The following is a 12793-nucleotide window of genomic DNA, read 5'->3' as shown; positions in this document are numbered from 1 at the left end:
CCTCAGTTATAAAACGGAGTGAAAACTTGTGTTGTAGGTTATTGTGAAGAATGGAGATAGTGACATAAAGTATCTATACAGGGATGCTGCCTATTAGATGGTTGGTAAATTATAGCTATTATTATTATTACTTTTATTTGCTATTACATCCGGAAATGTCATTTATAAATATATGTTGTGTGACTATAATGTGATTCTATGTAATCTGTTTTGTGAGTTCTAATGCTAATCCTATATTAAAACTGCATATCAAGTAGTAGATATGGAACAAGATTTTTAAAATCTAATTGATCCACAAGATAAAGTAGAATTTTATAATACCATTACCATTAATTCTTATTTTGGTGACATTAGGTTTGTTATCGATCATACTCTAAATATGAAAAATGAAACTTGGGAAATCTTTGAGGGAGCAGATGTATAAACCAAAGATGAACATTCATTTTGTTATATGTAATAAAGTGGCATTTAGTGCACCCTTATGGCATGAAAACATTAATGCAGCCTCCAAAGTATTAAATATGAAAGAAGCTTGTGTTAAGGTAAAATTGTCTTTTTAAATGTCCTTTAACAATAAGATAATGACAGCAAAAACAAATAAAAACCTGCCCCCAAAAACCAGTTTAGCAATTTGCTCTAAGAAAATAACTTTTAAAGACAAGAGAAGAAACTTATGGAGAGCTCAAAAGTTCATAGATTTTTAAAATGTGAAATGAATTCTGGCTATCTAAGAAAATCCACTTGGGTTTTCTTACGTTATTGAACAGAGATAGGACAAAGTAAAGGAGAAATTTTAGCTAGAGCCTGAGGGGAAAGTCTAAGTGTGTTCTTTTACTTCTGTGAGAAAAGTTTGGCAGAAGACTAGTGGGGGAGAGACTTTCAAGGAGATTTTGGTAGGTTTCTTATCTGCCTACCACAGTAATTAAGTGGGGAAGGTAGTATTTGTCAGGTGAGACTGTTGAAATGGAAACTTAACTAGTACTTAATGGAAATGTATGTCTACAGTGCATTCTAGCACAAGAAATTGGTTGCTTCTGGGGAGAAGAACTGGATAACTGGTAAAACAAAAGTGAGAAGTAGCCTTTTCACTGTACAAGCTTTTGTATCTTGAATTTTGTTTTTATTTATTTATTTATTTATTTATTTATTTATTTATTTATTTATTTATTTATTTATGGATGTGTTGGGTCTTCATTGCTGCGTGCGGGGCTTCTCTAGTTGCGGCGAGCAGGGGCTACTCTTCGTTGTGGTGTGCGGGCTTCTCTTGTTGTGGAGCACGGGCTTTAGGCGTGCGGGCTTCAGTAGTTGTGGCATGCAAGCTCAGTAGTTGTGGCTCATGGGCTGTAGAGCGCAGGCTCAGTAGTTGTGGTGCACGGGCTTAGTTGCTGTGGCATGTCCATTCTAAATGTCATTGTTTGCATCTACTAACCCCAAACTCCCAGTTCATCCCGTAAATTTTGTATGGTTGTGTTTTCATTGTCATTTGTCTCAAGGTATTTTTAAATTTCTGCTTTGATTTCCTCATTGGCCCATTGGTTTTTTAGTAGCATGTTGTTTAGTCTCCATGTAATTGTTTTTTTCTCATTTCTTTTCCTGTGGTTGATTTCTAGTTTCATGCCATTGTAGTCAGAGAAGATGCTTGAAATAATTTCTGTACTCTTAAATTTGTTGAGGTGAGTTTTGTGCCCTAGTATGTGGTCAGTCCTAGAGAGTGTTCCACGTGCGCTTGAAAAGAATGTGTATTCTGGGTTTTTTGGATGTAAACAATGTCCTGAAAATATCAATTAAGTCAAACTTGTTCTATTGTAGCATTTAGGATCTCTGTTGCCTTATTGATTTTCTGTGCATTGATGTGAGTGGGGTGTTAAAGTCTCCTACTATTATTGTATTCCCATCAATTTCTTCCTTTATGTCTGTTAGTAGTTGTTTTATGTATTTGGGTGCTTCTATATTAGGTGCATATATGTTGACAAGTGTAAAAATCCTCTTCTTGTATTGATCCTTTTATCATTATATAGTGTCCTTCTTTATCTTTCTTGATGGCCTTTGTTTTAAAGTCTGTTTTGTCTGATATGAGTATTACAACTCCTGCTTTCTTGTCATTTCCGTTTGCATGAAACATCTTTTTCCATCCCCTCACTTTCAATCTATGTGTGTCCTTTGCCCTAAGGTGGGTCTCTTGTAGGCAGTGTATTGTTGTCCCTTGTTTTTTAATCCAGTCTGCCACTCTGTGTCTTTCGATTGGAGCATTCAGTCCATTGACATCTAAGGTAATTATTCATACATATGTATTCATTGCCATTTTAAACCTTGTTTTCCAGTTGATTCTATGTTTCTTCTTTGTTCCTTTCTTTTTCCTTTAGTGGTTTGATGATTTCCTTTTATTTTATGCTTGTGTTTTCTTCTTTTTGGTTTTTGTGAATCTGTTGTATGTTTTTGATTTGTGGTTGCCCTGTTTTTCAAGTATCTTAAATTAACCCCTTCCTATATTTGCTTGCTTTAGACTGATAGTCGTATAGGCTCAAACACATTCTAAAGAAAAAAAAATCTACATTTTCTTACTCTCCTTCCCCACATTTTGTGATTTTGATTTCCTTTTTTACAACTTTATGTTTATCCTTTTGCCGTTCCTGGTGTTTATCGTTGCTTTCACAAATAGGCTTTTTTTAAAAAAATCTGTATATTGGCTTAAGTGATTTACTTTCCTACTGTGATTTCCTTCTTCCTATATCTTCTTGCTTCTTTTCTGTTTAGAGAAGACTTTTCAATATTCCTTTTAGGATAGGTTTAATATTGCTGTATTCTTTTAGTTTTTGCTTGCCTGAGAAATTCTTTATTTCTCCTCCTATTCTAAATGATAATCTTTCTGGGTAGAGTATTCTAGGTTGCACATTTTTCCCTTTCAAGACTTTGAATGTATTTTGCCACTCCCTCCTGGCCTGCAGTGTTTCTGTAGATAAATTAGCTGATAGCTTTATGAGGGTTCCCTTGTAATTAACTCTTTGTTTTTCTCTTGCTGCCTTTAGAATCCTCTCTTTAACTTTTGCCATTTTTATTATGATATGTCTTTCTTGGTGTAGCTCTGTTTGGGTTATCTTGTTTGGGACCCTCTGTGCTTCCGGTATCTGGATATCTGTTTCCTTCTTTAGGTTTGGGAAGTTTTCAGCCATAATTTCTTCAACTACATTTTCAATCCCCTTTTCTCTTTCTTCTTCTTCTGGAATTCCTATTATGCATAGATTGGCATGCTTTATACTATCCCATAGGTCTCTTATATTACTTTCATTTTTTTTTTTTTTTGGCTTTCTGTCTGCTGTTTTGATTGGGTAATTTCCATTATTCTATCTTCCAAATCACTTACTCTTTCTTCTGCATTATTCATCCTGCTATTCTTTGCTTTTAGCTTAGCTTTCATCTCGGCAAATGAATTTTCTAATTTTTCTTGGCTCCACCTTATAGTTTTTAGCTCCTTTTTACAGTACTCTGCCTTTTTGTGATAGCCTTTCTTAATTCCTTCAGTATTTTCATTACCTCCTTTTTGAACTTGGTGTCTGTTAGACTGAAGAGGTCTGTTTCAGTGTTTGTTCTTTCAGGGGAATACTCTTGGTCTTTTAACTGGGAGTGCTTTCTCTCCTTCTTCATTTTGCTTATATTTCTTTTACTCTGTGAGTTTAGGTGAAAAATTATCTACCCTAGTCTTGGAGGGCTATTTATATGTGGGAGCATCCCTGCATAGCTTGTGTGGATTTAATATTTTTTTGGCACGAGGGCTTTTTTTAGTTTGGATGCTTGCCATCTCTTTCCTCAGCATGTGCTCACTGTTAGCCCCTTGATAGGGGGTGTGCAGGTGTATGGCCCGTGTGTGCTCCTGGGAAGGTGGGGACAGTGGATGGCACCCGGTCGAGGGATTCTTGGCAGCAGTGGCAGCAGGCCACGCACGCTCCCAGGAAGGTGGGGGCAGTGACCGGTGCCTGCTCATAGGACCCTCAGCAGCAGCAGCGGTCCGTGCCTGCCTCTAGAGTCCCAGATGGCAGTGGTGGCTCTCGCCTACCCCTGGGGGTCATGTAGGCAGTGCCCTGCCACTGGCTAGTGTGTGAGCAGAGAAAGAAGCTCCTATGGCGGTCCCACCCCTCTTCTTGTGTGCCACCCAGCAATGGCACCCTGCCTCTCTGGCGGGCCCAGGCCTTCTCCCATAGCACACCCTAGCCCCCACAGGCTGTCTCCACGCAGCCAACCCCAGTCCTCTCCCCAGGGTCTGACCTCTGAAGCCCGAGCCTCAGCTCCCAGCCCCCACCCGCCCCGGCGAACGAGCGTCTCAGGCTGGGGAATGTCGGGCAGCAGCACGACCTTCGGTGCAGGTCTCTCTCCACTCTACCCTCCACAGACCGGTTGCTGCGCTCTCTTCTGAGGCTCTGAAGTCCCCCTCCCATCCCAGCTGATCTCCCCGCCAGTGAGGGGACCTCCCAGTGTGCAGAAACCTTTCTTTTTTCACTGGTCCTTCCCAGTGGTGCAGGTCCCATCCTGATTCCTTTCTCTCTTTATTTTTCTTTTTTCTTTTGTCCTTCCCAGTTACGTGGAGATTTTCTTGCCCTTTTGGAAGTCTGAGGTCTTCTGCCAGCATTCAGTAGATGTTCTGTGAGAATCGTTCCACATGTAGATATATTTTGATTTAAACATTTTGATATATATTTTCCGTAACATATTCCACAAGATGTTACGGAAAAACCCGAATGAACTTTTTGGCCAATCGCATATTTGTGGGAGAAGGTGAGCTCCACATCCTACTCCTCCAGTTTGATCCGATCTCAGCACATTTTTTTTAAGAGGCTAGGGATGTTTCTAAACATCCTACAGTTCACGGGTCAGCCCTCCACGACACAGATCTGTCTGGCCTAAAATGTCAATACTGCTGACATTGAGAGACCTTGCTCTATGGTATTTCCCCCACAGAAACATGAAGAAAATGATGGAAATAATGCTGTATGTTGGTCTGAAAGATTGGCTTAATCATTAGCTAAGTGACTTGCTCGCCTATTAAGGTTAATGTCAAATAGGTGGGATTCAAATTCATGCTTAGCAAAATTGCGCATGACTTCATGACTCCATGACTTGGTATTTCAGGAATGCTTGAGAATTTTAAAGTCATGCATGCAAAAATCTGCTGTACTTTCTTTTCTGTGTCTGTAAGTAAATAACCTTCTTTCTCTCTCTTCTTTCTCTCTCTCCTCAACACACAATATTTAACACAGATAGAGTGCCCTGCACTGTATGCTCAACTGGTGCTCACTGCATTGTGAAGACTTTCCCATCCCAACTAGGTTCTCATTTAGAGAGGGTTAAAAATGACTGTCGTAGACTCAGAAGGATTAATATTCTAATAACTAAAGGAAGTTGCTCTGGATAGGAAGTGAAAATAAAAACAAATTAAGGTGAAAAACTTAGAATCAGACTGCCAAACATGCTAATTAATTGTGGAGGTGGGAGTATCTTCTCGGGAGGAATTGAGTAATTTTTAAGTCTAGTTGACTCTAACAGAATAAGTATCTCCAGCACAATTGTGCATAACTTTTGTATCTCAAGACAGCAGATAGTTGGCACTCTTTATGCAGCTGTCTGAGCATTTTTCTGCAGGAAGAGACATGGTAGGGGGACCATCCCAAATGTAAAAGCTGAGGAGAAAACTTAAATCCCTCAGGGATGATTCATTCTGCTATTGGAGAGGTGAAGTTTGAGAACTGCTAATCATATTTCTTTATACTTTTAATATGCAACAGCACAAAGAAAAGAAATAATCAGAAAACAACAACTGATAGATCATTCAACTGATTTTCATCTAAGAATGATGCTTCCAAATTAGAGACAAGGTTATTTAAGAGGAGGAGGAGAGGTACTATCAGTAAAGATTAATGAGAAGATTGGTTGTGGTGGTGTGGGTACCATGACAGCCCCTACTGCTGTGAAGAGGTTCAGTTTGGGGACTTAAGACAAATGCACTGGATCAAGTCTAATTTCATTTAGAGACTATATCGGTGGCCTAGTTTTGTTACAGTCCCATAGTTTTTGAAAATGTTCAAGTTTGGCAGCAGTTCAAACTAAATACTTAAAACATGTTTGTTTAATACATGTTTAATACAGAACTTAGATTAAAAATAAACTCAATATTTCAGTTTAATTCAGGGCTTAGCAAATTCTTCAAGTATATTTGGTGTTATGGGACATAGTGTTTTGTTTTTTTAGATGCTATTTCAAGGGGATTCTGATTCTGGTTCCTGATTCAAACAGTTAGGTATGAACATTCTGTAGGCAGGACAGTCTCAGAATTAAAGCTATGTTGCAATCTTAGAAGAAATACTGGCCAGAGGTTTCCAAATTTGGTAAAACAAACAAACAAACAAAAAAAACATTGATGTACAGATCCAGAAAGGTCAACAACCCCTAACAGATAAATACAAAGAAAACTACCTGTATACAATAGCATAGTCAATTTGCTGAAAACAAGAAAATCTTGAAAGCAACAAGACAAAAATTACATTTCTTACAGGGGAACAATGATATGAATGATAACTAACTCACTGTCTGACAGTGGAGGCCAGAAGACAATGGAGCATCTTTAATGTGCTCAAAGGGGGAAAAAAAACCTCCTGTTAACCTAGAATTTTTTATCTGTGAAAATATCTTTCAAAACTAAAGTTGAAGAGAAAAGCTAAGCAAATTATCACCATCAGGTATATACTACAAAAAAATGCTAAGGCAGATTCTTCAAACTGAAGAGAAATGATACCTGTTGGGAACTTAGATCTACAGGAAGGAGTGACTAGAAATGGTAAAATATATGCATATATATAAAAGAAAGAATGTCTTTAAAAAATAGACCTTATTTTTTAGAACAGTTTTAGCTCTAACAGCAAAATTGAGCAGAAGGTACAGAAGTTTCCCATATACCTCTCTTCCCCATACATGCATAGCGTCCCCGTTATCAACATCCCCTACCACACTTCAGTGGTACGTTTTTTATAATTGATGAACCTCCACTGACACACTGTTACCACCCAAAGTCCATAGTTTACATTAGGGTTCAGCTTGGTGGTGTAAGTTCTCTGGGTTTGGACAAATGTATAATGACATGTATCTACCATTATAGTATCACACAGAGTCATTTCACTGCCCCCCAAGTCTTCTCCTCTACCTATTCATCCCTTACCCCCAACAGTCTCCTGGCAATCAGTGATGTTTTCACCATTTCCATAGATTTTTGCCTTTTCCAGAATGTCATATAGTTGGAATCATATTATGTAGCCTCTTCAGATTTGCTTCTTTCATTTAGTAATACGCATTTCAGTTTCCTTCATGTATTTTCATAGCTTGATAGTCATTTCTTTTTTTCACTGAATGATATTCCATTGTGTGGATGTATGATAGTTTATTTCTCCATTCCCTTACTGAAGGATATTTTGGTTGCTTCCAAGTTTTGGCAATTATGAATAAAGCTGCTATAAACATTCGTTTTGCAGATTTTTGTGTGACATAAGTTTTCCGCTCGTTTAGGTAAACCAAGGAGCATGATTGCTAGATCGTATGGTAAGAGCATGTTTACTTTTGCAATAAACTGCCAAACTGTCTTCCAAAGTGGCTGTATCATTTTGTATTCCCCACAACAGTGAATGAGAGTTCCTGTTGCTCCACATCCTTGCCAGCATTTAGTGTTGTCAGTGTTGCTGGATTTTGGCCATTCTAATAGGTGTGTAGCAGTATCTCGTTGTTTTAATTCGCATTTCCTTGATGACATATAATGTGGAGTATCTTTTCATATGCTTATTTGCTATCTTTATATCATCTTTGGTGAGGTGTAAAGGTCTTTAGCCCATTTTTATTTATTTATTTTTAAATAAATTTATTTTTTTTTCATTTTTAGCTGTGTTGGGTCTTTGTTGCTGCGTGTGGGCTTTCTCTAGTTGCGGCGAGCGGGAGCTACTCTTCGTTGTGGTGCGCAGCCTTCTCATAGCAGTGGCTTCTCTTGTTGCAGAGCATGGGCTCTAGGTGCACAGGCTTCAGTTGTTGTGGCGCTCAGGCTCAGTAGTTGTGGCTCGCGGGCTCTAGAGTGCAGGCTCAGTAGTTGTGGCGCACGGGCTTCGTTGCTCCACGGCACGTGGGATCTCCCCGGACCAGGGCTCGAACCCATGTCCCCTGCATTGGCAGGCGGATTCTTAACCGCTGTGCCACCGGGGAAGCCCTTTAGCCCATTTTTAAATCGGGTTTTTTATTGTTGAGTTTTAAGCTCAGGGGTCAAACAAGAAATCCTAAGGGAAATTAGAAAATGTTTTGAACTGGATAATAAATATTGCAGTATATCAGACTTTCCTGGTGGTGCAGTGGTTAAGAATCCACCTGCCAATGCAGGGGACACGGGTTCGAGCCCTGGTCGGGGAAGATGCCATGTGCTGCGGAGCAACTAAGCCTGTGCACCACAACTACTGATCCTGCGCTCTAGAGCCTGCGAGCCACAACTACTGAAGTCCGTGCACCGAGAGCCCCTGCTCCGCAACAAGAGAAGCCACTGCAGTGAGAAGCCTGCGCACCGCAACAAAGAGTAGCCCCTGCTCACCACAGCTAGAGAAAGCCTGCACGCAGCAATGAAGACCCAATGCAGTCAAAAATAAATAAATAAATAAATAAATTTAAATTAAAAATATTACAGTATATCAAAATTTGTGGGTGTAGATTAAGCAGTGCTTATGGGGAAATTTATAGCTTTAAATACTTACGTGAAAAAAGAGAAATTTAGAGTCAAGGATCCATTTCCACTTTAGTAAACAGGAAAAAGAAAATTAAGCCCAAAGTAAGTAGAAGGGAGGAACAATAGAGTGGAAATCAATGAAATATAAGAGTAGATTAAACAGTAGAGAAAATTAATCGAGGCAAGTTATTTCTTTAAAATAATAAAATTGACAAGCTCCTGCAGAACAAGAAAAAGGGAACACAGCATTTACCAATATAGGATAACAAAGAGGATATCATCTTGACCTTACAGCCATTAAAAGAATAAAAGGAGAATATTAGGCCAGTAAATTTGACAGTCAATTTAGATGAAATGGACAAACTCCTTGAAAAACACCACTTACCAAAATTGACAGAAAAAAATAGAAAATCTCAATAGCTCTATATTAAAGAAATTGAATTCATTATCAAACACTTCCTATAAAAATAACTTCCTACAAAGTTGGCTGCACTTTTGAATTCTATCAAACTTTTAAGATCCTATATAAACTTTTTCAGAAAATAGAGGAGCCATGGGACTTCCTAGATTATTTAATAAGGTCAGCATAATCCTGATATCAAAACCTGAGAAAGACATTATAAGAAAATTCAGATCAGTATCCCTCATGAATTATAGACATAAAAATTTTTTTTTCTTTTTTTTTTAATCAGTCATCAATTTTATACACATCACTGTATACATGTCAATACCAATCGCCCAATTCAGCACACCACCATCCCCACCCCACCGCAGTTTTCCCCCCTTGGTGTCCATACGTTTGTTCTCTACATCTGTGTCTCAACTTCTGCCCTGCAAACCGGTTCATCTGTACCATTTTTCTAGGTTCCACATATATGCATTAATATACGATATTTGTTTTTCTCTTTCTGACTTACTTCACTCTGTATGACAGTCTCTAGATCCATCCACGTCTCAACAAATGACTCAATTTCGTTCCTTTTTATGGCTGAGTAATATCCCATTGTATATATGTACCACAACTTCTTTATCCATTCGTCTGTCGATGGGCATTTAGGCTGCTTCCATGACCTGGCTATTGTAAATAGTGCTGCAACGAACATTGGGGTGCATGTGTCTTTTTGAATTACGGTTTTCTCTGGGTATATGCCCAGTAGTGGGATTGCTGGATCGTATGGTAATTCTATTTTTAGTTTTTTAAGGAACCTCCATATTGTTCTCCATAGTGGCTGTGTCAATTTACATTCCCACCAACAGTGCAAGAGGGTTCCCTTTTCTCCACACCCTCTCCAGCATTTGTTGTTTGTAGATTTTCTGATGATGCCCATTCTAACTGGTGTGAGGTGATACCTGATTGTAGTTTTGATTTGCATTTCTCTAATAATTAGTGATGTTGAGCATCTTTTCATGTGCTTCTTGGCCATCTGTATGTCTTCTTTGGAGAAATGTCTATTTAGGTCTTCTGCCCATTTTTGGATTGGGTTGTTTGTTTCTTTAATATTGAGCTGAATGAGCTATTTATATATTTTGGAGATTAATCCTTTGTCCGTTGATTCGTTTGCAAATATTTTCTCCCATTCTGAGGGTTGTCTTTTCGTCTTGTTTATGGTTTCCTTTGCTGTGCAAAAGCTTTGAAGTTTCATTAGGTCCCATTTGTTTATTTTTGTTTTTATTTCCATTACTCTAAGAGGTGGATCAAAAAAGATCTTGCTGTGATTTATGTCAAAGAGTGTTTTTCCTATGTTTTCCTCTAAGAGTTTTATAGGGTCCAGTCTTACATTTAGGTCTCGAATCCATTTTGAGTTTATTTTTGTGTATGGTGTTAGGGAGTATTCAAATTTCATTCTTTTACATGTAGCTGTCCAGTTTTCCCAGCACCACTTATTGAAGAGACTGTCTTTTCTCCATTGTATATCTTTGCCTCCTTTGTCATAGATTAGTTGACCATAGGTGTGTGGGTTTATCTCTGGGCTTTCTATCTTGTTCCATTGATCTATGTTTCTGTTTTTGTGCCAGTACCATATTGTCTTGATTACTGTAGCTTTGTAGTATAGTCTGAAGTCAGGGAGTCTGATTCCTCCAGCTCTGTTTTTTTCCCTCAAGATTGCTTTGGCTATTCGGGGTCTTTTGTGTCTCCATACAAATTTTAAGATGATTTGTTCTAGTTCCGTAAAAAATGCCATTGGTAACTTGATAGGGATTGCATTGAATCTGTAGATTGCTTTGGGTAGCATAGTCATTTTCACAGTATTGATTCTTCCAGTCCAAGAACATGGTATATCTCTCCATCTGTTGGTATCATCTTTAATTTCTTTCATCAGTGTCTTATAGTTTTCTGCATACAGGTCTTTTGTCTCCCTAGGTAGGTTTATTCCTAGGTATTTTATTCTTTTTGTTGCAGTGGTAAATGGGAGTGTTTCCATAATTTCTCTTTCAGATTTTTCATCATTAGTGTATAGGAATGCAAGAGATTTCTGTGCATTAACTTTGTATCCTGCAACTTTACCAAATTCATTGATTAGCTCTAGTAGTTTTCTGGTGGCATTTTTAGGATTCTCTATGTATAGTATCATGTCATCTGCAAACTGTGACAGTTTTACTTCTTCTTTTCCAATTTGTATTCCTTTTATTTCTTTTTCTTCTCTGATTGCCGTGGCTAGGACTTCCAAAACTATGTTGAATAATAGTGGTGAGAGTGGACATCCTTGTCTTGTTCCTGATCTTAGAGGAAATGCTTTCAGTTTTTCACCGTTGAGAATGATGTTTGCTGTGGGTTTGTAGTATATAGCCTTTATTATGTTGAGGTAGGTTCCCTCTATGCCCACTTTCTGGAGAGTTTTTATCATAAACGGGTGTTGAATTTTGTCAAAAGCTTTTTCTGCATCTATTGAGATGATCATATGGTTTTTATTCTTCGTTAATATGGTGTATCACATTGATTGATTTGCGTATATTGAAGAATCCTTGCATCCCTGGGATAAATCCCACTTGATCGTGGTGTATGATCCTTTTAATGTGTTGTTGGATTCTGTTTGCTAGTATTTTGTTGAGGATTTTTGCATCTATATTCATCAGTGATATTGGTCTGTAATTTTCTTTTTTTGTAGTATCTTTGTCTGGTTTTGGTATCAGGGTGATGGTGGCTTCATAGAATGAGTTTGGGAGTGTTCCTTCCTCTGCAGTTTTTTGGAAGAGTTTGAGAAGGATGGGTATTAGCGCTTCTCTAAATGTTTGATAGAATTCACCTGTGCAGCCATCTGGTCCTGGACTTGTTTGTTGGAAGATTTTTAATCACAGTTTCAATTTCATCACTTGTGATTGGTCTGTTCATATTTTCTGTTTCTTCCTGGTTCAGTCTTGGAAGGTTATACCTTTCTAGGAATTTGTCCATTTCTTCCAGGTTGTCCATTTTATTGGCATAGAGTTGCTTGTAGTAGTCTCTTAGGATGCTTTGTATTTCTGCGGTGTCTGCTGTAACTTCTCCTTTTTCATTTCTAATTTTATTGATTTGAGTCCTCTCCCTCTTTTTCTTGATGAGTCTGGCTAATGGTTTATCAATTTTGTTTATCTTCTCAAAGAACCAGCTTTTAGTTTTATTGATCTTTGCTATTGTTTTCTTTGTTTCTATTTCATTTATTTCTGCTCTGATCTTTAGGATTTCTTTCCTTCTGCTAACTTTGGGTTTTGTTTGTTCTTCTTTCTCTAGTTGCTTTAGGTGTAAGGTTAGATTGTTTACTGGAGATTTTTCTTGTTTCTTTAGGTAGACTTGTATAGCTATAAACTTCCCTCTTAGAACTGCTTTTGCTGCATCCCATAGGTTTTGGATCGTCGTGTTTTCATTGTCATTTGTCTCTAGGTATTTTTTTATTTCCTCTTTGATTTCTTCAGTGATCTCTTAGTTATTTAGCAACGTATTGTTTAGTCTCTGTGTGTTTGTGTTTCTTTCCCTGTAATTCATTTCTAATCTCATAGCATTGTGGTCAGAAGAGATGCTTGATATTATTTCAATTTTCTTAAATTTACTGAGGCTTGATTTGTGTTCCTAGATTATTTAATAAG

General features: G+C 38.0%; 1 protein-coding gene across 7 annotated transcripts in view; it reads left to right on the top strand.

The window, feature by feature from the left end:
* The window catches only part of GNE (glucosamine (UDP-N-acetyl)-2-epimerase/N-acetylmannosamine kinase), a 61531-nt gene that overhangs the window by 14235 nt on the left and 34503 nt on the right, over window positions 1-12793 (top strand). The window lies entirely within an intron of this gene.

Source organism: Balaenoptera borealis (genome assembly GCF_965194805.1).
Source record: "Balaenoptera borealis genome assembly, chromosome: 8".
NCBI lineage: Eukaryota > Metazoa > Chordata > Mammalia > Artiodactyla > Balaenopteridae > Balaenoptera > Balaenoptera borealis.
The sequence above is the reverse complement of the archived record's forward strand: the minus strand, read 5'-3'. Positions and strand labels throughout refer to the sequence as shown.